This window comes from Triturus cristatus, chromosome 1_1 (genome assembly GCF_964204655.1).
Source record: "Triturus cristatus chromosome 1_1, aTriCri1.1, whole genome shotgun sequence".
Classification (NCBI taxonomy): domain Eukaryota; kingdom Metazoa; phylum Chordata; class Amphibia; order Caudata; family Salamandridae; genus Triturus; species Triturus cristatus.
Window position 1 is genome coordinate 724906751 of NC_140579.1, and position 24273 is coordinate 724931023.

Sequence of the window (24273 nt, forward strand, 5' to 3'; positions counted from 1 at the left end):
TGCTTAATTTGTCAGGCTCAAAAATAATATTCCATTTCCTTACTCCCCTCTTTTGACAGCTGGTGACCGACTGTCAAAACAACTGACTGTGTCGCTTCTGACACGCAGGACCAGCAGGAACAATTCATAGAAAGACAAAATGCACAAAAATAAACACAAACATTTCTTTCCAAAGAAGTTATGCAAAAACACATCTGTTTCAACACACAGCTGACAGCACCCTCCTTTTTGCAATTTGCTCATTGATTAGGCCCCACAGGGACATATGGAACACTCGTTCCACCACCTCATGATATGGACCATCGCTGTTTCGTTGGCTGTTAACCCCTGCTTTTTCAATACTCCTCTTCACCTACTGTAACATTCTCAGTCCTTTCTAGTCTTCTCTCACCCTGATTTCCTGCCTATAGCTATTCAGGGCACTCATTTCACCATTATTCCTTCACAACTGACATCTTCGTCAAACTAACTCACGTGTCCAACTGTAGTCTTGTCAGCCCTCGAACCACCCAGAACAATCCATGAATGATCTGTGGGCAGAAGCAAAAAAAAATATACAACACACAAAAGAAAAACACTTCACATAACACACAAAAATATCAACTATAACTTTTAATCAGGAGACAAAACATAACACACATTAACAAAACACAAAAAAAAAAAAATACAAACCTAGTGGTACTTAACTGTAACCATCTTGTCAACTTTGCAATGACTAAAACATGTAAGCATGTTAAGCCACCTTAATTTTAACTGTCTAAGAGGAAATCATTTTCACAGACACTCTGTGTTCCCTTGCGCCACAATTCCTCCTGTGAAAAATGAATCTTAATTTGCTGATCGTTTTTACCTAGGCATGTAGCCCACAAAATTCTAAGAAAGAGCTTCATCTTACTTTTTGTCTGAGGCTAATGCCACATTTGTTAAATGAAGGCAACTACGTGGACATTATTTTTCAAAAGCAGAAATACCAATGTATCATTTTCTTCTCAGCACCCCTTTTTTTTATTTTATTTTGTCTTGAACAATATGGGAACAGACAGGGCTCCGTAACGATTCTCGGCTGTCCTATCTTATCAGAAAGGCTAAAAATAGCACCTCAGCGCGGAACCAGCCACTGCGAGCACTCCTGGCCCCCACCTCTTTCCAAGGCTCTCCTGCTGCAAGCATTAAACATTTTCATGTCAGAGAAGCTTTCTAAGCAGTGATTTCACCTCCTGGTTTACTCGCTCCTATTTCTAGCCTCCACCTTACAGGCTCCAAGGTCAAAATCTGCCTTCAATTTCTGCATCGCATTCTGCGCTCTTTAGCCCTGTCTCTCGCCCTGTCTCTCTCCTCACCCTGAAGCTTGTCACAGACAAGAAAAACCTTCCTAACTCTTCCTAACCTGCAATAATTAACCCTTTTTTTAAAACACATGATATATATATTACTTCTTTTAGGGGCTACAATTTATTTCTATTCTTAAATTATTAAAAACATTTACTGTGAATAACTCACAGAACATAATAACATAACATACTAGCTTTAGAACAAATGTTTGTTACTACCCTATGCAATGGTACTTAGTTTATCAACCTTAAAAGGATGAACGTCTCAATAGGTCTAGCTAGAGTTAGAACCTTCAATCATGATAATAAACCCAAACCTCTGCACTGGGCACATTGGCTCACTGAGACATTAAAAGCAACCCCAAATGGGAACAACCTGCAAATTTGTATTATACCTAAATATATGCATTTATTGAAGCCTAAGGCACTTTAAAGCTATTGTAAAGGGCAAGAATGCTGTTATATAGTCTATTTTACCCAATTTCGACTTTGATATTTGGGGCACTTAAAAATAAATATCTTATAATTGTGCTACATATTAATCATCCTCAGAATGTTCTTTACAGATTGCAGATATTGGACATTAGAAATATCTCTTGCAAATCCTTTAGAAAAATGAGTTTTTTTAAGCCTGCGCCAAGTGAAATTCCATATACAAATGTCCTCACTATGCAGTACAACACAACTTAAATTAAATTATAATGCTAGGAGGTCACAGTATGAGTATTAAGCTTTATAAATAGTAAAAAAATGAATTTTAAAGCACTTATTTTTAATTATTATTTTTCATAATTAATAATTATTTTTGATAAACCCAATCATTTTTGATAATTTCACATATAAAAGCAAGATGCATCCTTTGCCTATCATTTTAGATGCATTCATTAAGCACAGACACCTAATTTAAAACATGACAAATTTTTGCGCCACTTCTTTTTTTTTTTAACAGAACAATTATTTTAACATTAGAACCAAGATTATTCTTATAAAAATGCTTAAAAGGAAGAAACCCTTAATTGAAATGTCTTCCTGTAATACAAAAGAATGAACATTAGTTTTGGAACTTTTTTAAAACAACATTTTGAAATGCAAAGTTTCACCCGTGTTCAACTGAGGGCGAAGTCCTGGCTGAGTAAACATTCCTGTCTATTAGAGCTGCTTGCTTAGCGACAATAAAAGCTTGTCTCTCAGTGTTGTAACATGAGCACGGTGGCAGTCTTTTTCAAACTAAGACATATCAATGCGTGTTGCGTTTGAGTTCAGCAAAAATTTACTTCAGCTGAAGTGTTTGCCTGTTAATATCTAATACAATGTATGTAAGTAAAAAAAAATACTATAAGTTTATTTTTCTACAAAACACACAATTTCGTTTTCGAGGCCATTGTATTCCTAGTGAATGTGAATTTTAATTGTATTTTTTAAGCATTTAACAGTTTGTGCATGTGCATAATTGCTTACTCTATAAATTATATAGCAACATATAGCTATTTAGCATATCACATGGTTCATTTCTGGATTTTTATTTAATTTCTACTTAATATTAATTAACTGACATTTTGCTTAACAGACTGAAAACATCAAGAAAAACCACAAACACACATTGAGCTCATTTCAGACATAAACAGAAAGGGGTCAACACTCAGGACACATACATTTAACCCACAGAAACACACATTTTAACCCACAGATCAACACTTAAGACAGAAACAAAGGACAGCCCACAGACTGTACTTAAACCAAACCATTTGTAAATACTAGTTGCAAGTCATATTTACAAGAAACGCTACTTAATAGTGTTCCAAAAGACTGCAAAAAAAACAGCCCAACAGACTGCTATATGTCCTGCCATACGATGTTGTCTATCTAAAACCTCAATTGTATAATCATTCTCATTATCTATAAACTGCTGGGCAGCCTGTATAACAGTCATGCCCTTTTTCTTCCTATCTCTTTTTGCTTGTCTTATTTCTTTCTGTTTGGCTTCCTTGCGCCAAAGGCGGAAAGAGTCAAACATTGCCGGCCGGGCTTTTCTTTTAAACAAAATTGCTTCCAAATTATCTAATATGTCAGGCTCAAAGCTACCATTCTGTGGCCACTGCAGAACCCCATCGTTCTTCGTGTATCGGATCCATGCCTCATTAAAGGCAATGGGGCCAACACCATGTTTAGAACAAAGCTCATAAGTGGGAGTTCCAACCGGAGGAATTAGACAAGAGTCCTCCAGCCGGGAATCCCTATCACAACCAAAAACAACAAAACTTTCTAAACTTACTCAGACCAGGCATCGTTATTTCACTGGACTGTTCACAAACATCAAGGGGTTAAATCAAATAATATAGCACAAACGTACTCACGCCTCGGCTTCGGCTTTTGCAATAACCGAATCAAAGACCCAAATCAAAACAAAATAGTGGGAGCTACCCACCAATACTTAACTAAGTGTCTTCTTACGCCAACAGAGGCCCGTCTAACGTCTCGCGATACCATACATCACCAAAAAAGGGCCAAAGCAAGGCGGCAGTCAGGGCAGCAGTCGTCAGCAGCCGTCAGGAAGGAGAAACCGCGCTGAAAAAGACCTTCGGACCACTTCGACATACAGGGTTCGCTTGACGTCGTTCGCGATTCCTCTAGAATTTTCTTGCGGGGTTCCTCACGACCCTCAGGCAAAAACTGCTACCTCTGAAGCCGCCTCACAGAGGGCACCAATTGAAGAACCAGGGCCTTATGGGCCTGGCGGCGCAGGCTAAGCCTTAATCTCCTGAGTTCACCTGCTTTGTTGAACAGAGACACAGGACATTTTGTTGAGCGTAGAAGATCAGGTTTATTAGCTGCAGCTAAGTACAGTTGTCCCAGAAGTACACTCAGTATGTTCTTAGGAGACTGCCACTTTACTCCGTGGTGCACAATCTTTTATAGCACAAAGATTCACCAAGAACACTCCCAATGCATACATGATTATCCAATGAGAAGAGTTTGAAAACAAGATATAACCAATGAGAAAAGTTTGAAAACAAGATATGAAGTAACCCAAATAAACCTCTCTTCCAACTGTTTTTGTCACCCCTCCCCACAAGTTAATCAGTGGTAGTGTCTACAACTCAACTTGCAGGTGGCAGGACATATTTGTATGCTTTGGAGGACAGTTGTGAAATGAGAGAATACAAGTAGAGAATAGCGAAGGCCAGAAGATAAGATAAAGTCAGGAAAGAATGGTGCGAACCAACAGACTGTCGAGACAGGGTTTAGTCAAACCAGACGAGGATTAGTGGACTCAGCCAGTCCCTGACATTAGTTTCGTAAACAGAGGCAGGAGGTTATTTTGACACGTCGCAGTAAGATCAGCAGAAAAACTTCGTTCATTGTGCTGCCTGAGTGAGGGCAACACAAAATGGCGGTGGAACACAAAATGGTGGCTGAATAAAAGCGAGATCGAAAATCGAATTTCCTCAACTCATAGACTTTGCAATACTTGTACAAGACTGCAGATACTTCTAAAGAACGAGTTACTTACCTTCGGTAACGCTTTTTCTGGTGGATACAGTATCTGCCTGTGGATTCCTCACCTTGTGAATATCCCCTGTGCCAGCAACATTCGGAAACTTTTCTAGCAGTCCACGCCGATGAGGTCGAAGACGGCGTCACAGAGACACGGCTCTGCTCGCGACTCCGCTGACGTCACCGGCTCCATAAGAAGACCTCGTCGGCGTGATGACGTCAGTTCCGTACTTTTTTCCGTGCCTTCGAGGCACACGGACAGACTGACAGCAATATATACACAGTATATACAGTACATAATATACAATGCAACACACACAGTGTGAAGAATAAATAGGAAGTCAGAAGAAATAACACAATGCCTTTGACAGTAACAAATACAGTTTGAAACAACATCATTAGAATTGTAGGTATACAAGGGTGGACAACGGGGAGGTGGGTGGGTCAGTGAGGAATCCACAGGCAGATACTGTATCCACCAGAAAAAGCGTTACCGAAGGTAAGTAACTTGTTCTTCTGATGGATACATCTGCCAGTGGATTCCTCACCTTGTGAAAAAATTCCCACAGCAGTCCCACTCCCGGACGAGGGTGTCCACCCTTCTATACCAGAAAATCCTGAAGGACGGAGCGAGCAAAGTGTCCGTCCCTCCTCACCTCGGAATCCAAGCAGTAATGCTTTGCGAAAGTGTGGAGGGAGGCCCAAGTTGCCGCCCTACAAATGTCCTCCACAGGAACGCCTATAGACAAAGCAGACATGGAAAACTTAGCTCTAGTAGAATGAGCCCTTAAACCTTCTGAAAGTTCCCTACCGGCCAAAGAGTAGCATATCTTGATGCACAAGACAATCCATCTGGAAAGGGTGCGCTTGTGCACCGCTCTGCCTTTCCTGCAGCCAACAAAGCCCACGAAGAGCTGGTCATCAACTCGAAAGTCTTTTGTCCTGTCAATGTAGAAGCTCACCGCCCTCTTAGGGTCCAGACGGTGCAGCCGCTCCTCCTCCTTGGAAGGGTGAGGGGGAGGATAGAAGGGAGGGAGGGTAATGGACTGCCCCAGATGGAAGGGAGTTACCACTGTAGGCAGAAAAGCAGCCCTTGTCCTGAGCACCATCCTTTCAGCATGAATGGTCAAGAACGGGGGTTTGGAACTCAGAGCTTGAAGCTCACTTACACTAATTGCAATAAGAAAAACCGTCTTGAAAGACAACAGTCTCAAGGGACACTTATGTAAGGGCTCGAAGAGAGAACCCATCAGATAAGTTAAGACAAGATTTAAGTCCCATTGAGGCACAATAAAAGGAGTAGGAGGAAATTTATTTGTAAGGCCCTTTAGAAAACGTAAAACAATAGGCGATTTGAACAAGGATGGTTGATCCGGCAAGCAAAGGAATGCCGACAAGGCTGAAAGATATCCCTTTACAGTGGCTACAGCAAAACCTTGCTGAGCAAGAGAAAGGGCAAACTGTAGAATGTCAGATAAACGAGCCTTCAAAGGATCAATTGACTTCTCCCCACACCAGAGCACAAATTTAGACCACCTATAGGAATAGATAGATTTGGTGGAATGACGTCTGGCAGACAAAATTACATCTACCACATCTGGCGGGAGAGAAAAAGAATTCAGGTTGCCCCGTTCAATCTCCAGGCATGAAGGTGTAAGCTCTGGAGGTGGGGGTGTAGAACCTACACCTCCGACTGCGAGAGGAGGTCTGCCCTCAGAGGGAGATGGAGCGGAGGGCATGAGGAGAAGTGGAGAAGAACTGTATACCACACCCTTCTTGGCCAATCCGGGGCGATCAATATGACTTCGGCCCGGTCTTGGCGAATCTTCCTCAGAACCCGAGGAATCAAGGGTATGGGAGGAAACGCGTAAAGGAGTTGTGAGCTCCAATCTATCTGAAACGCATCCCCCAAAGCTCCCTGCATCGGAAACTGGAGACTGCAGAATGACGGGCAGTGAGCGTTCTCGTGAGTGGCAAACAGATCCACCCGAGGAGTTCCCCACATCCGAAAGACATGACGAACCACCTCCAGATGAAGTCTCCACTGGTGGTCAGCGGAGAACTGCCGACTGAGACTGTCTGCACGCACGTTCAGAACTCCGGCCAGATGATTTGCATCAGACAAATCTGATGATCCTGAGCCCAGGACCAGAGGCGCAGAGCCTCTCTACAGAGACAAAGAGACCCCCACTCCTCCCTGCTTGTTGACATACCACATCAAGGTAATGTTGTCCGTCAGGACTTGAACCGACTGACCGCGAAGGGAAGGGAGGAAGGTCTTGAGTGCCAAACATATCGCCCGCAATTGCAAAAGGTTGATGTGAAGCAACCTTTCCTCTGGAGACCAAAGACCCTTGATCTCCAGATCCCCCAGATGCGCACCCCACCCTAAAGTGGATGCATCCGTTATCACTGTGGCCACCGATGGAGGTAGATGGAAAGGCTTTCCTTGAGACAGATTGCCCTCCACGCTCCACCAAGACTGATCCGCCGCAGCTTCTCTGGAGATCCTCACAGACTCCCTGAGATCTCCTTTGTGCTGATACCACTGCCTGCGGAGGCACCACTGGAGCGCCCTCATGTGCCAGCATGCATGGTTGATCAACAGAATGCAGGAAGCAACCAGACCGAGCAGGCGAAGGACCTTCAGGACTGGAATGAACACTCCATTGTAAAACAAAGGAATCATTTCCTGTATGTCGAGAATCCTTTTCGGAGGAGGGAATGCTCGACACACAGTAGTGTCCAGTACTGCCCCTATAAACAGGTTGTGCTGAGAGGGCACCAGGTGAGATTTGGGCACGTTTATCGAAAAACCCAATTTGTATAACAGCTGAGTTGTTACCTGCAGATGATGAAGCACCTTCTCTGGCGACTCCGCTTTGATCAGCCAGTCTTCCAGATAGGGGAAGACTGAAATCCCCGACCTTCTGAGATGGGCTGCCACCACTGCCATCACCTTGGTGAAGACTCGAGGTGCAGTAGTAAGACCAAAGGGAAGGACCGCAAACTGATAGTGGTGCGACCCTACCGTAAACCGGAGATACTTCCTGTGCGACTTCAGGATGGGGATGTGGAAATACGTATCCTGCAAGTCAATCGACACCATCCAGTCTTCCTGATTCAGCGCCTGAAGAACCTGCACAAGGGTGAGCATCTTGAACTTCTCTTGCTTCAGATAAAGATTCAAGATCCTGCGGTCCAATATCGGACGCAACCTGCCGTCCTTTTTTTTGGGAATCAGGAAATACCGGGAGTAGCATTCCTGCTCTGGGACCACCTCTATCGCGCCTTTTCTTAGTAACGTCAGGACTTCCTCCTGCAGGAGAAGACAGTGGTCCTCCAAGCAAGCACCTTGACAAGGAGGGTAATTTGGAGGAAATTCCCGAAAGGGAAGGGCGTACCCATTTTCTACAAGATCTAGAACCCACAGGTCTATAGTAACCAATTCCCAATCTTGTAGAAAATAGGTAAGCCGGCCCCCCACAGGACCAACATGATCCAGAATGGTGGATCTAGGGCTGCTTTGCGGTGGTGGGAGGGGCTGAGGAGGAGGAAGAGGAAGAGGAGGAGATCTGTCGACCTCAAGAGCGACCCCTGAGTCTACCTCTGTAGCTCTTGTACAAAGTGTCTTGTTGCTGCTGCTGCTGCTGGGGTTGCCTGTAAGTACGAAAGGTTGTCCTTCCGAAACCCCTGTACCTCTTAAATGAACCCCTTGACTGGGATTGAAGGCCCAAAGATTTAGCCGTGGCCTTACTTTCTTTAAAACGTTCCAGCGCAGCATCCGCCTTCTTGCCAAAGAGTCCGGAGCCATCAAAAGGCAAGTCCAACAGCGTTGATTGGACATCAGGGGAAAATTCTGATGACTTAAGCCACGCGCTCCTCCTAGTGGCAACAGAAGATCCCATGACTTGCTATCAAGTCAGCTGTGTCCAATTCACTCTGGATCAACTGACGCGCCGCCGCCTGGGCATCCGAAAGGACCTCATTAAAACCAACCCTATCCTCCTCTGATAGTTTTGGGGCTAGCTGTTTCGCTGAGTCCATGAGAGCATGTATATAGCGTCCCAAGAGACAGGTGGCATTAGTTGATTTAAGGGCCATGCTGGCCGAAGAAAAGACCTTCTTGTCCGACTGATCCAGTTTTTTAGCTTCCCTGTCACTCGGGACCTGGGGAAACGAACCTGAAGATTTCCTTGAACATACTGCCTGAACCACCAGACTCTCAGGAGATGGGTGAGAAGTTAAAAATGTTGGGTCCCCCGGAGCTGCCCTATACCTCCTGGCAATGATTTTTGTAACTGCCGGAGCAGAAAAGGGCTTACGCCACACCTCCATCACTGGCTCTATGATGGCTTTGTTAAAGGGGAGTAAAGGCTCAGAAAGAGTAGCGGGAAAGTGCAGCACTTCCATTAAGATGTTCGGTTTGAATTCTGCTGAAGGCAACTGCAGATCTAAAAGTTCAGCTGCTTTTCTTATAACCACATGGTATGGCGCCACATCCTTTGAAGGAGCATCAGAAGGAGGAGTAATATCCCATTCAGGAGATAAATCCAGGTCACTTGCCTCCTTCAACTCCTCAAAAACATCGTTCGATTCCATGAGCTCCCCTTCTTCTACCTCCTCCATTAGGTATCTTTGCTCATCCAGCACTCTCTGAGTCTCCCTCCTAGACCTGATTCTTACAATCGGAGTCGGCGGCGCCGTGACTGAATCCGACGGCGCCGGAGCCGGCGTCGAACGTGGATCCAAAGGAACAGCCGGCGTCGAACGAGGTTGAGTCGGTGCCGGTGAAGAAGGGAGCGGCGTCGACGTCCTCAGCACCGGTAGATGCCAAGACGGCATCGCCGGAAAAAATGGCATGAAGGGAGCCTGAGGATAGGCTTGGGGAACTCCCAAACTGAAGGCCATAGGACCCATAGGACCCGAAGGTGCACCAGAGGGGTACATGGCTCTGGAGAATACCCCGTACATCGCATTAAGATAATGCGTGCGGTCCTGACCTGGTCCTGGAAACGCAGGATACTGCTCAGGCATCACCGGACTTGGGCCGACTGGCGCCGACGGTGGATTCAGCAGAGCCGAAGGCTCACTCGGGCCCGGAGGCTCCTCACATGGGACCGGGGACGAAGCCGGAGCCGGAGATGGAGCCGGGACGACGGGTGGGGAATGTTCGGGTGAAGCCACAGGTGACGACAAGCCAACAGGCGAATCCGGAACGGGTGAGGGAGACACAAAGTCCTTACGGCATCGGGAGGGCGATGCCGATCTCGGAGCCGCATTCCTATCCGAGTGACGCCGGGACGAATGCCTTCTCTTCTTCTTGTGCTTCCTGGATTTGGAAGCATGCCCCGAAGTCGACTTCGACGCCGACCTCGATCTCGACCTTGATCTTGATTTTCTCCGGCCTCTTTTTTCTTTCTTCATCCTCGCGATGAAGAGCTTTGCTTCCCTCTCCTTAAGAGCCTTGGAACTCATCTTGCGGCAGCAAGAACATCCCTCAACATCATGGTCTGATGAGAGGCACCACACGCAGTCGTCATGCGGATCCGTTATGGACATGTGTTTCCCACATTCACGACAGGGTTTAAATCCAGACTTCTTAGTCGACATTCTGCAGAAGAAGACAAAGAGAAACCAGTAGAAAACAAAGTAACCAGTATAGCTACAGAGAGAGATTTCCAAAATCCGTTGGCGTCGACGGCGCGGAAAAAAGGGGACTGACGTCATCACGCCGACGAGGTCTTCTTATGGAGCCGGTGACGTCAGCGGAGTCGCGAGCGGAGCCGTGTCTCTGTGACGTCGTCTTCGACCTCATCGGTGTGGACTGCTACAAAAGTTTCCGAATGTTGCTGGCGCAGAGGATATTCACAAGGTGAGGAATCCACTGGCAGATGTATCCATCAGAAATGATTTCTCTTAATAAAAGCTCCTACATTGTACGCTTAGGACCATGCTCTCATGTAATAGGTGCAGCAAGAAAATCTAAAACTGCTAATTTAACAGGGATTCCTATTACATAAAGAACTAAAGAGCTCAACGTAGTGGGTACATAAATGTCTCCAGCAGAACATGTTGTGACAAACAAACTCCTATAAAACAATATTTTCCTCAAAAATGTTTGCTAAGGATCACATTGGCGTCTTTCCTGCATTCTACTTTTCACGATCAAAACTATGCAACATCAGCTCTAGTAAGGACTGTCAGTTTATTTACACAGACTAGCTAATAAAAGACTAGCAATGCCCTTGCAAAACTGTATGTAGCATGAGAATAGCATAAACAATAATGGTGTTATCACCTGAGAATTTTAGAACAAAAACAACCCACATCTAGTTCCCCTTAAAGATCAAATAAGGGAACAGCAATCTAGACTACTCATCCTTTCATAATTTCATCAGACAGGATGGGCAGTAACATAGCATATTTATTTATTCATTTTATTAATGCTAACAATTTGTAAAACAGTATTACTGAATAGCCAATTAAATGTCTCATGGCTATTTCCTAGACAATTTAGACAGGCTAAAAAAAAAGTGAGAAAAAGAAAGAGAAAACATAAATTTGCCTACCCTTAATTTGTAGACGAGCTAGCCTCCTTCCCCCATTTCGACAATAGGAAAACCTGAAACAGGTTTTACTTCTGTCTACACTATCAACCCCTATTTGTAGCAACTGGGCATAAACAAAGTTATAGGAGGTAAATAGCACATTGAGCTAGCTAAAAAAAACATGAATACCCAACCACCAATTCCTTTAGCAAATGTACAAGTGTAACATGAGGGCGCATGAATGCAAACTAAATCCCATTATCTCAGCCCTTGCACAGTAATGTTCAAAATAAAAACATTATTTTTATATACATGGCAGGGCTATCCTTTGAATCAGAGCTCATATATACCATTATATTGCCTTCTGTTCATATGAGTACATAAAAACTTGATTTTGCCAAAAAAAGTAAGCAAAACTTCTCTTTCTCTCCCTGCGCTGCCATCTCGTCTTTCAAAAAGTTTCAGAGGTCGAAGTGTCAAAGCAAACCTTGCTCTGAACCCTGCTAGGCTTCTAAATGTAGAACTCAACCTTTAACCCTTTACCAGCTGTCCTATTTTGTGTGCAAGGCGTTCCATGCGGTTTTTCAATTCAAAGTGACTATGAAGAATCACAGCTGAAAGGCAGTCCTGTTATTCCTGTTTTACAGTAATTCAGAGGTAAGACAATAACTTCTGCTGGGTTTTTATATTTATTTATATTTGGAAGCAGTGTGCGGAGTGCTTGTCTATCAGTATAGAGGTCAGCTATTTGTATTATACTTACATGTGTGCATTTACTGAAGTCTGAGATCAGTTTGAAAGCTGCTCTGAGTGGCAGAACTGCTTTTAAAAGGGGAATTTTGCCCAATTTCGACTTTGGTGTTTGGGCCACTTACAAATGAATATCCTACAATTTTTTGTCATATTAGTCATCCCCTGAATGTCCTCTCTATATACTCCATAGATGGGGGATCAGAAATGTATAAGGTACACCCTTATAAAAATTAGTATCATACGCCCGGGTGAAGTGACATTTTCCATTTTAGTTGCCCCCATTGCTGTAAAACGCTGCTTAAAATCAATTTTAATGCTAGGAGTTCACAGTATTATTATTAGGCATTATAAAGATTAAAAAACAAATTGAATGCACTTATTTTTAATAACATGTTTTTTATATAATCAAAATTCCCCCTTTTTTTTTTTTTTTAATAACTCCAACCCTTTTTATGGTTGCACATATGAAAAGCAACCGTCATTCCTTTCCTATCATATTTAAACACATTCATTTATAACGCTAAGCACAGAAGCCTTACTTGAAACATGAAGGTCTGTGCGACTTTTAAGGACAGTTATTATTTAACATCAAAACCACGGATGTGCTTATGTAAAAAGGCATTAAGAAAGGAAATCCCTTCTTTAACACCTAATACATGAGGATAATTGCTGTGACATTTTGTATCTTTGTTCAAATTATTGTAAAGCCCACAATTTCGTTTTTTCTTCCTTTCTATGAGGCCTATTTTATTCCTATTGATTGTTAATTCTAATTTTATCTTTAGCATTGTGGCAATTTGCACACATGTGTAGTGTCTTACTCTGTCAATTTTAATGATAGCGTGCAGCTATTTAGCATATATTACCTAATTCATTGCTGGATTATTTTAAAATATATTTTAATGATATTTTGCATAACAGAATCATGACAAAAAAAACACATTGAGCTCATTCCAGACATTTTCAGAAGGGGGTCATACACTCAGAAAACAAAATAGAGCGCGCTTAAGGCTAGCCATTCTTACACAAAGAGCGCAATCGCTACTTACTCACACAAGTACCACCAATGACAAACCACATAGACTTTTGTTTTAAACACACAATTAACCCACAAATCAAAATTTAGGACAGAAACAAAAGACAGCCCACAGACTGTACTGAAACCAAACCATTTGTAAATATTAATTGTAAGTCATATTTACAAGAAAAGCTCTCAAATGTAGTTCAAAAACAGCCCAAAAGACTGTTCCATTTTCAAGAAGCCAAAATACACCAAATTTGCTAGTTTTGGTTGGTAGAACACCAAAAATCGCTCTGCATATCACCACTTATGAATGTTACTAAGTACACAGACCAGGATCCTTTTTATGCACATATTTAGTTCCTTGAGGTACTAGTCACCAAGGAAGAAATACGTTTTTATACCTTAACCTATTAAGGTATCCCCTCTAGGGGAGCCGGCTGATTCCATACAAGTTCCATAATGGTACCTCCAAGAAAGCAACGCATTCTACTATGTGTCCTAAGAACAGGCATGCCAAGAATATTGCAGCATATACAATATTATACACAAAGTAACACTTAACTCAAAGTGTGCCGTTCAAGTTTTCAAAAGTTTCCCATTACCTGCCGACATAAATTGCAATTTACATATATCCAAATTCCAAATATTGGCCAATTTCAATATAATTCCAAAAAGCGTCGCAACAAACGACCTTACCAAGCACAAAATCTCCAACCTCTCAGTGCCAAGGTCTGAGTGACCTAACGGTCGTTTTTAGAATACTCACGCTAAAAAGGTTCTTAGTCAGGAGCGGTAAACATTTGGAAGCGTCAAATCAGGAAGACCAGGAATATACTGGGCTGCAGAGACAGAGAATCTCTGTGCAGGATACCTCCTTAATAGAGTCCTGTTCTGTCCTGCTCAGTAGATTCCTGTCTCCCATCAAGACCACTCCCTTGGATAGCCACTTCTCTGATGAGGTCCACGCCAATTGAAGAAATATAAACCTTCTCAGGGGTTTCACTGATACACCTGGACCTTCTAAACCAACAAAGAAGAGATTGGCACAGAAGCTGTAATATAAAAACAATGCATTTATTAAACCTCACATGAGGGAGATTGTGTTGCACAGTACCCTCAAGTCACTGTAGGAGGCATTCTAAGGAGTACAGAGAACAGGGGCCTTATATATGCATAGGTCACATTAGTCAGCATAAAACCAAGTGGAGTCCTGGCACAAACAAGAATACTTACTGACTAATATGGCTATACAGAATTTGCTTGCTCAACAAAGTGGGAGGAGAGATATTTCTCCTTACATGAGCAAGAAAAGCCAGACAGCTATAACAAAAGAGCAGGTGCATTCTACTAGCTAGGCCTTTCTGAGCATGCGCAACGTTCTGGAAGAGGGAGAAAGCAAATGGCTAGAACATAGCTAACTAAAACGGCTGCCAAGTGAAAAATTGCTTTCAGCTCATGCTAACAGATTCCTGCAATCTTTAACAGTGCTGGGGGTAGTGTTTTAGGGTTTAGGGAAGTGCAGTGGTGTTTGTGTAGAGTGGGGGGTTGTGCTGGGGGTAGATGTAGGGTTTAGGGTAGTGCAGTGGTGTTTGGGTAGTGTAGAGAGTCGTCCTAGGGGTAATGTTTTTGGGTTTAGGGTAGTGCAGTGGTGTTTGTGTAGTGCAGGGGGTCATGCTGGGGTAGTAATTTAGGGTTTAGGGTAGTGCAGTGATGTTTGGGTAGTGTAGGAGGGTGTGCTGGGGGTAGTATTTAAGGGTTTAGGGTAGTGCAGTCGTGTTTGTGTAGTGTAGGGGGCCGTGCTGGGGGTAGTGTTTTAGGGTTTAGGGTAGTACAGTGGTGTTTGTGTAGTGTAGGGGGTAGTGTTTTAGGGTTTAGCGTAGTGCAGTGGTGTTTGTGTAGTATAGGGGGTCATGCTGGGGTAGTGTTTTAGGATTTAGGGTAGTGCAGTGGTGTTTGTGTAGTATAGGGGGTTGTGTTTTAGGGTTTAGGGTAGTACAGTTGTGTTTGTGTAGTGTAGGGGGCCGTGCTGGGGGTAGTGTTTTAGAGTTTAGGATTGTGCAGTGGTGTTTGTGTAGTGTAGAGGGTCGTGTTTTAGGGTAGTGCAGTGGTGTTTGGGTTGTGTAGGGGGTCATGCTGGGGGGAGTGTTTTAGGGTTAAGGGTAGTACAGTGGTGTTTGGGTAGTGTAGGGGGTCATGATGGGGTGGTGTTTTAGGGTGTAGGGTAGTGCAGTGGTGTTTGGGTAGTGTAGGGGGTTGTGCTGGGGGTAGTGTTTTAGGGTTAAGCGTAGTGCAGTGGTGTTTGTGTACTGTAGGGGGTCTTGTTGGGGGTAGTGTTTTAGGGTTTAGGGTAGCACAGTGGTGTTTGGGTAGTGTAAGGGGTCATGCTGGGGGTAGTGTTTTAGGTTTAGGGTAGCGCAGTGGTGTTTGTGTAGTGTAGGGGGTCATGCTGGGGGTTAATTTAGGGTTTAGGGTAGTGCAGTGGTATTTGAGTAGTGTAGGGAGTCATGCTGGGGGTAGATTTAGAGTTTAGGGTAGCGCAGTGGTGTTTGTGTAGTCTAGGGGGGCATGCTGGGGGTAGTGTTTAAGGGTTTCGGGTAGTGCAGTGGTGTTTGGGTAGTGCAGGGGTCATGCTGGGGGTAGTGTTTTAGGGTTTAGGGTAGTGCAGTGGTGTTTGGTTAGTGTAGGGGGGCAAGCTGGGGGTAGTGTTTTAGGGTTTAGGGTAGTGCAGCAGGGTGGTGCAGTGGTGCACGAGTAGTGTAGTGGGTCATGCTGGGGTAGTGTTTTAAGGTTTATGGTAGTGCAGCAGTTTTCGGTAGTGTACGGGGTAATGCTGGGGGTAGTGTTTTAGGATAGTGCTGTGGTGTTTGTGTAGTATAGGGGGTCATGCTGGGGATAGTGTTTTAGGGTTTAGGGTAGGGCAGCGGGGTTTGGGTATTGTAGGGGTAGTGCTGCGGGTAGTGTTTTATGGTTTAGGATAGTGCAGTGGTGTTTGGGTAGTATTGGTGGTAGTTCTGGGGGTAGTGTTTTAGGGTTTAGGGAAGAGCAGCGGTGTTTGGGTAGTGTAGGGGTAGTGCTGGGTGTAGTGTTTTAGGGTTTAGGGTAGTGCAGTGGTGTTTGGGTAGTGTAGGTGGTCATCCTGGGGGTAATGTTTTAGGATTTAGGTTAGTGCAGTGGTGTTTCTGTAGCGTAGGGGTCGTGCTGGGGGTAGTGTTTTGGGTTTAGGGAAGAGCAGTGGTGGTGGGTCGTGTAGGGTATACTGCTGGGGGTAGTGTTTTAGGGTATGGGGTAGTGCAGTGGTGTTTGGATAGTGTATGAGGTCATCCTGGGGATAGTGTTTTAGGGTTTAGGGTAGTGCAGAGGTGTTTGTGTGGTATAGGGGGTCGTGCTGGGGTATGTTTTTTAGGGTTTAGGGTAGTGGAGTGGTGTTTGGGTAGTATAGGGGTTGTGCTGGGGATAGTGTAATAGGGTTTAGGGTAGTGCAGTAGTGTTTGTGTCGTGTAGGGGGTTGTGCTGGGGGTATTGTTTAAGGGTTTAGGGTAGTACAGTGGTGTTTGTGGGTAGTATGTTAGGGTTAAGAGTAGTGCAGTAGTGTTTGTGTAGTGTAGGGGGTAGTGTTTTAGGGTTTAGTTTAGTGACGTGGTTTTTTTGTAGTGTAGTGGGTCGTGCTAGGGCAGTGTTTTAGGGTTTAGGTTAGTGCAGTGGTGCTTGTGTAGAGTAGGGGTTCGTGCTGGGGGTAGTTTTTTAGGGTTTAGGGTAGTGCAGTGGTGTTTGTGTAGTATACGGGGTTGTGCTGGGGGTAGATGTAGGATTTAGGGTAGTGCAGTGATATTTGGGTAGTGTAGGGGGTAGTGCTAGGGGTAATGTTTTAGGGTTTAGGGTTGTGAAGTGGTGTTTGTGTAGTGTAGGGGGTCGTGCTGGTGGTAGAGTTTTAAGGTTTAGGGTAGTGCATTGGTGTTTGGGTAATGTAGAGGGTAGTGTTTTTATGGTAGTGCCGTTGTGTTTGCGTAGTGAAGGGGGTTGTTGTTTAGGGTTTAGGGTAGTGCAGTGGTGTTTGGGTAGTGTAGGGGGTCGTGCTGGGGTAGTGTTTTAGGGTTTAGGGTAGTGCAGTGGTTTTTTTGTAGTGTAGGGTTTCATGCTGGGAGTAGTGTTTTAGGATTTAGGGTAGTCCAATGGTGTTTGTGTAGTATAGGGGTTCGTGTTGGGGTAGTGTTTTAAGGTTTAGGGTAGTGCAGTGGTGTTTTGGTAGTGTAGGGCGTCATGCTGGGGGCAGTGTTTTATTGTTTAAGGTAGTGCAGTGATTTTTGTGTGGTGTAGGGGGTCATGATGTGGGTAGATTTAGGGTTTAGGGTAATGCAGTGGAGTTTGGGTAGTGTAGGGGGTTGTGCTGCAGGTAGTGTTTTAGATTTTAAGGCAGTGAAGTGGTGTTTGTGTAGTGTAGGGGGTCATGCTGGGGGTATTGTTTTAGGGTTAGTACAGTGCAGTGGTGTTTGTGTAGTGTATTGGGTCGTGCTGGTGGTATTGCTTTAGAGTTTAGGGCAGTGCAGTGGTGTTTGGGTATTGTAGGTTGTTGTGTTGGGGGTAGTGTTTTAGCATTTAAGGTAGTGCAGTGGTGTGGGTAGTGTAGGGGGTCATGCTGGGGGTATATTTAGGGTTTAGGGTAGTTCCGTGTTTTTTGTGTAGTGTAGGGGGTCGTGCAGGGGGTAGTTTTTTAGGGTTTAAGGTAGTGCAGTGGTGTTTGTGTAGTATAGAGGGTCTTGCTTGGGGTTGTGTTTTAGGGTTTAGGGTAGTGCAGTGGTGTTTGTGTAATGTAGGGATCAAGCTGGGGTAGTGTTTTAGGGTGTATGTGAGAAGTTGGCCCGGCATATGCTGGTCACTAGTTAAAGTGGCTACCTTGCACCAGTCCAATTCGACTCTTATGGTAGAAAGGTTTAAGACAACCATTTAAAGAAAGCTATCCTATTGGTAGCTGTTGAGCAGCCTTCAGGCTAAGTCTGTGAGGAATGTAAAGCAGCTTGTTTTACCTTATAATCTCTTGAATTACCAAATGAAAAGACGCCACACAGGTATATATATAAAATATATAATTATTTATCTCTAGACACACTCTACTAATCTCTTTATGAGATTAGAAGTCAGGAACATATGCACAAATCGATGTTTCACAACAAATTAGGCATTTATATGGCCCTAGGGGCATACCAGACCATATACTAAAAAAGAGGTATAAGAAGAACGACTTGAGAAGGGAGAAGGCCTAAGGTCTTCAGAAGCGCTGGGGCATCACTAATCCACCCAAGGCAGGTAAGTAGAGGACCCACGGGAGACGCATGCAGTGTGAGAACACAGCCGCGGATCCCAGTAGACTTCAATGGAGCAAGTCGCGGTTGGACTGTTAAAGTTTTAGGATACTTTGGAAGAGTCTACAAGCAAGTCACTTACAGGGTAAGTAGTTCTAGATCCAACATACACAGGAGCACCGGAGTACTCGAGTTACCTCACCCAGGGTAGACGGGTGCATAGGTGTCTTTTGGTGTCGGGTGGCGGCGTCGTTTTCAATGGGAGCCAAAGAAGACCTGCTGCTTGTGTTGTGAAGACAGGAGAAGTGTCCGGTGGAATCCAAGGCTGAATTCTGAAGGAAGAAGACCTGAAAAGAGAAGGGACAGTATTCAAAGTCACTTGCCAGTGACCCAGGGCCAGGAAGATGGATGCCCATGGAAGTCGGGTGATTTCAGGTGATTCATGAGTGTCTTGACTCTTCAGCCAGGAGGTTCAGGAGGCATTGACGATGACCAGGTGCTGGATTCCGAGTGTCCCAAGAAGTCTGCAGCTTACTGAGGTGTCGACAACCAGATTGGAGCCAACAAGCCTTGGCAACAGCAAATCTCATAGAATGTGAAGAAAGTCAGCGGTGCGGACCAGCAAGGTCTGAGGGACTCGCCAAGCAAAGGTAAGTCAGGGAAGTCCTGGAGCAACCAGGGGAGCTCTTTGGTTTGATGAAAAAGTCTTCAGGGTACCCACAATCCAACCGGCAAGGGATCGCAAAGATGCCTCAGGAGGATTCACTTCACAGGAGCCCACGGTCACTCAGGACGAGGTAGGACACTGATTCTTGGTGGAAATTCTGCTGGAGGCTTGAACCACACGTGGTCCAATGCACAAATTCGTAGAATGTCCTGAAGGGGTTGCACTTGACAATAGTGCACTATACCCAGATAATGCTGTTCCTCGTCACTCGTGGGGTCCACTCACCTCAGGTTTGCTGGGGTCTCACAATGGCCGTCGAGAAGTCAGGAAATCCAGTTCTGGGGCTGCAGGGACTTCGGACTCTGGAGGGAGCAGGAAAATTTGCATCCGATGATTCAAAGTTTTGGTGCCTGCCAAGCAGGGGAGTCACTCTTTGACTCCAAGGGAGATTCTTCAGTCTTCCAAAGGTAGTGGAATGTCGAAGGTCCAGGATTCTTCTTGTAGAGCGTCGTCCAGGGATATCTAGTTTGCCATGGCAAGGATTCCCTATCTTATACTAAAGGAAAGGGAGGGACTAGCTCTATGACCACTCCTCTGGGACGGTCAGGGGAGTGGGTGATTACTAGGTCTGGGCGAAAATTTCGTTCTGTTCGCAGAAATGGCGATAATTTGACATTTTCGCGTTCCGCGGAAAGTGCGAAAATGTCAAAATTTCCGCATTCCGCAGCTTGGCGATAATTTGTTTCTTGCTCGCGCTGTAAAATATTACATTCTCTCGCGCGCGCGATCGCCTTACCTGAATCCCTGCGTTCGCCGACAAGTTTTCTTGATCCGGTCGCGTTCTCCATGAGATGTTGTATTGTTTTTAGCCATTTGCGCTGTCTCACCTGCAGTGACGTCATGCGTCGCGCGATCACGTCTTTCTTCTCGCGATCATGCACCGCGAGACAACTGAAAACAAGATGGCCGCGCCCGCGAGCAACCACATGGGTAAGTTGGCGAGCTGCAACCGTGCAGAAAATCTCGCGAACATGCGGGAAAAAAACTTCCGCATCTTCGTGATATTTCCGCGTGTTTGCGATAATTTTTAACATTTTCGCGATAATTTGCGAGAGTGGATTTCGCAAATTCCGCCCACCCCTAGTGATTACACCCACTTCCCTTTGTCCAGTTTTGCGCCAGAGCAGGGGCAGGTAGCGCCTGAACCGGTTTGAGCTGGCATATGCACAGAGGAGCCTACTGCTCCCCCAGTGCAGGACTTCAAAGCACTCTAGGAGTGCACCCACCCAGCCCCAATACACTAAATCCTGTCTGGAAGGTGGTTACACCTCTCTGTGACAGGATGCCTTTTGTTGGGCCTCCTCCACTGCAAGTTTCGGTCAGCAGCAGGAGGGCAGCCCAGTGTCTGTGCTGGTGGCATCTATTTTGTGATGCCAGGGCTATTTCAGGATTCTACCGTGTTTACACAGTAGGCACATGTCTTCCCCTCTAGAAGAGTGGGATCATACTCCCACACCAGTTACTGGTATGGGGGTATGATTTCAAGGCGTTTGACACCAAACACGACATGTTTTGATGCAGCCATCCCAAAGTTAGCATTTACCGCTAGTTTATAATGCACTTAAGAGTATATGGTTTAACCGCATCCACAAACAGCCACAGAGAATAGACTCTGAGGGCTGCAGAGGGGCCCTGCTCAGGCAGAGGCACCCCCTCACATGTAAACCAAGCACCCTGCCCTCAGGACTGATAGGGCCTGCCTTAGGGGTGACTGATTGGGTTATATGTGTGTGTAAGGTGAGATATAGGGAACCTATACCTCAGTGAGGAGTGCTAACACTACCTCACCCAGGCTGCAGTAGCAGGCCTGTGGTGTCAGATTTAGTCTGCTTCCCAGGGGTGGCATAATACATGCTTCAGCCCCTGGTAGGCCTGTGAAGTACCTATGCCCTTGGTACCTATGGTACCATATACTAGGAGCTCATAAGGTACCACAGTATAGAAATCACTAGTGCATCTAATATGCACTCCAAGTTGTTTAGAGAGAACAGAGAGGCTGCGGCCCTGATTAGCAGGGAACCAGCCAGACTATAGCCAGAAACCAGTGTTAACATCAGAAAAAAAGTGGGGGCAACATAAGTGCAGATCCTACTCTCCTACACAACCCCCCCCCCCCAAACGCAGGGACACTAAACTAACCTTGACTAACCTTGACCAGTTGAGTCTTCGTGTTCTAAGTGGAAATACCTTGAGAGTCCATCTGCATTGGCATGTTGGGTCCCAGGTCTATGTTCCACTGTATAGTCCATCCCCTGTAGGGAAATGGACCACCTTAAAAGTTTTGGGTTTTCACCTTTCATCTGTTTAAGCCATAGGAGGGGCTTGTGGTCAGTCTGAACTATGAAGTGAGTGCCAAACAAGTATGGCCTCAGCTTCTTCAGGTATTCAAAAAGAGCTTCCCTTTTGTATTAATTTAAGTTATCCACTCATGGAGTCGTATATACTATATTTTGAACCCGAGATATAAAATCTACAAACTATCGCACTACAGAAATAGGATATGGTATTTTTTATTAAAATTCTTATTTCACAAATGGATTTTACAATATTGCATCCAGGACTGCTTGAAGTTTTACAGTCTCCATCAATAAATGAAGTTCATACAATCCCAGACCATAAGAACATACGTATTTAACATTTGAAATCAGTAATTACACATAATTGAATTTAACATATAAAAAACACTTACATGAAATAAACAATACAGAAATATAAGAACAGCAAATATAATTTTTGTCCTCTTGTCATAAAACCCTTACATAAAATAAACAATACAAAAATGTAAAAACAGCAAATATAATTTGTGTCCTCTTGTCGACGCGTTTCGGTGTAATATCTAATATGTAACACCTTCTTCAGGACCAACACTTTAAAACAGCTCTCAATATCGATTAAAAACAATACTAAATTGGGGCTTCAATTTCGTTATCAAAGATAGCCGAGGGAGAGTGTCTAAATTCACTGCCTCCCTATTTGTTGCGCTAATATCTTGGACTGATAAATCCTCAATTCTTGTTCGTGTTTGCACATGTACTTTCATAAGTGATTCAAAAAGCTCATTAAGGCATTAGTAGAGATTTATTTGGTTCTTGGCTCATTCATTCATATTCCATATGATGCGTTACTTTCGAGTTGCTACTCGTAATTTCTACGGTTATCTTGCTTATATTTAAATTCAAGCAGAAGCCAATACCTTGTTTTGCCGCGTAGCTGAGCGTATCACGGGGTTCTCAGATGCTTCTTCAGGGCCCACACCACAGCAAAGGCCTCCCTCTCTATAGCTGACCAACGTTTCTCTCTAGGGGTCAGCCTTCTGTTTATAAAAGCTACTGGCTGGTCTTGACCTTCATCATTCAGTTGGGACAATACAGCTCCCACACCCAGCTCAGAAGCATCTGTTTGGACAATGAACTGTTTTATGTAGTCTGGACTCTGTAAGATGGGGGCAGTGCACATGGCCTGCTTTAGGTCTTCAAATGCCTTTTGACAGCTAGCTGGCATTTTCTTTAAGGTAAGATCATTTAAGGGGGTCACTATAGATCCATATCCCTTAACAAACCTCCTATAGTACCCAGTCAAGCCCAAAAAGGCTCTCACCTGTGTCTGGGTGGTTGGAGCTACCCATTCCATGATGGTTTGGATTTTGCTCTATAAAGGTTGAACCTGGCCTCCACCTACAAGGTGGCCCAGGTACACAACCTGACTCTGCCCTATCTGGCACTTAGTGGCCTTGATAGTGAGGCCTGCTTTTTGCAGACCCTCCAAAACATTTCTGAGGTGGACCAGGTGATCCTGCGAGGTGGAACTAAAGACAGCAATATCATCTAGATAAGCTGAGCAATAAGTTTCCCTACCTGTCAGAACTTTGTTTACCAACCTCTGAAAAGTGGTAGGTGCATTTTTCAAACCAAAGGGCATCACCACAAAGTGGTAGTGCCCACCAGGGATTGAGAATGCAGTTTTGGCCTTGGCATCCTCAGCTAACCTGATCTGCCAGTAGCTAGCTGTTAGGTCAAATGTACTCAGATACAGCAGTATTGGTATTGCTGGATTTATCTGCAGCCTTCGATACCGTTCCCCATGGCTTTCTTCTCGATCGTCTTTGGAGGTGCGGTATCGGAGGCAATGTTTTACAATGGTTTCAGTCCTACCTTACCAATCGCCAGCAAGCTGTTTGGTCCCCTCCTTTTGAGGCCCCCATCCAATCTATGAATGTGGGAGTTCCCCAGGGTTCTATCCTGAGCCCCACATTGTTTAATGTGTATGTTGCTCCCCTGGCACAGTTGGTTGAATCTTTTGGTGTTAAAATCGTCTCTTACGCGGACGATACGCAACTACTGTTCACATGTGCCAAAGGGGAAGTATTGGACGGGAAGATGATTAGATTGTGCCTCTCGGTGGTGTTAAACTGGTTCAATATTAACCACCTTTGATGTAATTCTGAAAAATCAGAAATGATTTTCTTCGGTTGCTTACAAGATGATGATTGGCGTGATTGGTGGCCATCGGATATGTCACCTCCAACCGTCCTGGCCACGACGATAAAGAACTTGGGAGTTAAACTGGACAGTAATCTTTCCATGGTCGCCCAGGTTCAATCTGTGGTTGGCACTTGTTTCGGACTACTTAGGATGTTGCGTAATTTTTTACCTCTGCTTTCTATGTCCCACAGGAAGATAGTCGTACAAGCCTTGATACTTTCTCGGCTAGATTACATAAATGTTCTTTATCTAGGTCTTCCGGAATATTTGTTTAATCGGCTGCAGGTGACCCAGAATGCTGCTGCTCGAGCTATTTTTCTAGCTGAGCGCCGTACACACACGCCCCCTCTGCTTAGATCACTCCATTGGCTCCCTGTACGTAAAAGGGTAGCTTTTAAAGCATTAGTACTTGCCTTCAAGGCCTTCCATGACATCGGCCCCTCCTATCTAAGTGCCAGATGCGTGCACTATGTCCCCGCCCGTAATCTAAGGTCCTCATCCTCTCGTTTGCTATTGACCCCTAGGTTCTATCGCACTCGGATGGGAGGTCGGTCTTTCCAGGTATGTGTGTCGCACTCTGGAATAATTTACCCACTGAGTTGCGTGGGGAAAAT